Source organism: Dipteris shenzhenensis, chromosome 3 (genome assembly GCF_047967505.1).
Source record: "Dipteris shenzhenensis isolate YYH24624 ecotype China chromosome 3, Dip_SZ_1.0, whole genome shotgun sequence".
NCBI classification, from domain to species: Eukaryota; Viridiplantae; Streptophyta; class Polypodiopsida; order Gleicheniales; family Dipteridaceae; genus Dipteris; species Dipteris shenzhenensis.
This window is the reverse complement of record NC_141598.1, coordinates 15725590-15727933: the sequence shown is the minus strand read 5'-3', so window position 1 is coordinate 15727933 and position 2344 is coordinate 15725590. Positions and strand designations below refer to the sequence as shown.

Here is a 2344-nt window from a genome sequence, read left to right as displayed (position 1 = left end):
AGGCAAGGCATGTGCCTTGGCTGCGGGTGACATGCGTGGAGCATGTGGTGGAGGGCAGGTAACTAGAGTTCGATTAAGGGGAGGGTTCGGTCTAGGGTTAGGGCTGACTTCGTTCAAATGCCCTATAGAAGGATCATTCGAAAAGAAGAAAGGCATCCGTCGTCTCCAAGAAGTGCTCTTAATCCGTTTCTCTTCTATGCTTCTCTTGATTTTGATTTTCACCTTTGCTACGAGACCAACAGCTCTGAGGTGGAATGGAGCAATTGATTCGAATTTTCAAAGCTCTTCCCTCAGTTGGTCGCCGCTTCGCCCTTCGGGACTGTGATGAACGATTGGATGATTTGGTCTTACTGGCTTCTCTGCCCTGATGACCACCCTGTAGATCACCACCCATAGCCTGAGTCCTGTTGTTAACACTTCGTTTTCATCGCATTGCTAAGGTTTTTCTGCGAGTGGCGAACAGCTCGGGCTCTCACGATGTGTGGTGCCTGCGTTGGCTTGAAATCGGGACTATGATGATTTCTTAAGGTCTCGTTCGGCTGAATAGCTTGTAGCTTTGCTGAAAAAGTAACGTGTCTGAGTCCTTGAGTTGCAGTTTGCTTGTCATCAGCTTGTAAAATTGTTGTGGTATGCAACCCATTGGAAAAGGTGTATGAACTTGTGGTACACTTTTAACTGCCTGAAAAGTTTTTCGAGCTGCAGGGTAGTGCTGATGAGCCTAAAGGCTCCAATTTTATGAAGGACAATACGGAGGAGTTTACAACTGGGTGGGCGATCTTTTTATGAAGGACAATAACAGAGAAGGTTACAAATCTTGGTTTGTTAGCACTGCTTGCTAAGGCAGCTCTCTCTTTTACACTTTTTCTCAAAAAGTGTCCCTCTGGTAATTTTACGCCAAGTCCTTGCCACTCACCCCATGCCTGTCCCTTCTAATTTTGCTTTTGTTTCACCTCTCTCTCTCTCTCTCTCTCTCTCTATCTCTCTCTCTCTCCAAAATGAATTCATGATTAGATTAGGCCTGGTAGGCAACACAGAATGATTAACAAATCTTCGCACAAAGGATGTGTATCGTGTTTTGTGTGTGTATATACTGTTTACCTTATTTTGAGGTTCCCATGCAGTAATATAAAGTGAACCTTCTCCCTCCTTTATGTTAGCTTGCACTTATCATGGATGCTCACTATGATCAATGTCATTCTCATTAATGATGTTGTTGATCACATGCTAAAACATTAATTACTATGTTAGTCAACCTTGAATTTCCCTTGATTCTATTCAGAGCTTGTTATTTTTGTTTTCAAACATGTTTTTCCAAATTAATTTTATGCTTGCAGTCTCACCATTTTTCAAAGGCTAAGGTGGTGTGTATGGGGTTGTAGCATCAATTGCTAATGGATGATATAATGGGTGGCCTTTATGAACGATACTTTGGATAAGTGTAGTCTATGTTGATAAGGATTTTCACAATAAATGAGGCTATCTTAAAACACTATGCAAATAGACATGCAATGCTCATGTAACTTTGCTCACCATACTTATTTCTACATAACTCTAGATTGACCATAACTTTGACTTAAAGAGCCTTTCCCATAAGTGAAATCAAATTTCCAATCTCTATGTTTTATGCGGGAGCATTCCTACAATTTTGATGATTTGCTTTCCATCTTACACATATCCAACTTTGAAGTTCTTGTATTCACCATTGACTTGAGCTCTCCTACAATTTTGATGATTTGCTTTTCATCTTACACATATCCAACTTTGAAGTTGCTTGTATTCACCATTGACTTTCCTTAGTTCAATGATCTTGTCCCATGGTAGAGTGAGAGGAGTTGCAAAACATGGTGGTGATTCTCGCACAAAACCTCAAGCAAAGAGCATTCCAACCATTGCTAGAGTGGATTTGTAGCATTCCAAGTATAGCAACATTGCATCATGATAGAGCATGTCAAGGGCTCATGCTTCCATAACTAGCTATCAGTGCAAGAACACATTCGTCTTTCTCTAACAATTGTATTGAAAAAGGGTGGTTGAATTAGAGTGAATTTGTAACATTCCAAGGATAGCAACATTGCATTGTAGTTGAGAATGTAAAAGAATCATGTTTCCATAATTAGCTTTCAAGGTGAAAACTCATTCCTCGATTATTTCCTAGCAATGTATTAAAAAAGTTTAATAAATTTGAGTTGCACATAATCTTCTTATTGCATGTAGAAGACATTTTGAGGTCCTCCAATATGGCTTGGGTTCTTTCCAATTATCGAATGGAGTAGTTAGTGAAGTATCGATGAAGCCCAAAGCAAGTGCATCAACATCCTTCTTTGTTTAAGTAGAGCACATCTCT

General features: G+C 40.0%; 1 non-coding gene across 1 annotated transcript; it reads left to right on the top strand.

The window, feature by feature from the left end:
* Nucleotides 1–316: 316 nt before the first annotated feature.
* LOC147903423 (small nucleolar RNA Z43) lies at nucleotides 317–405 on the top strand. Its single transcript, XR_015540832.1, has one exon. It is a non-coding gene; the product is annotated as a small nucleolar RNA Z43 (small nucleolar RNA).
* Nucleotides 406–2344: the final 1939 nt, after the last annotated feature.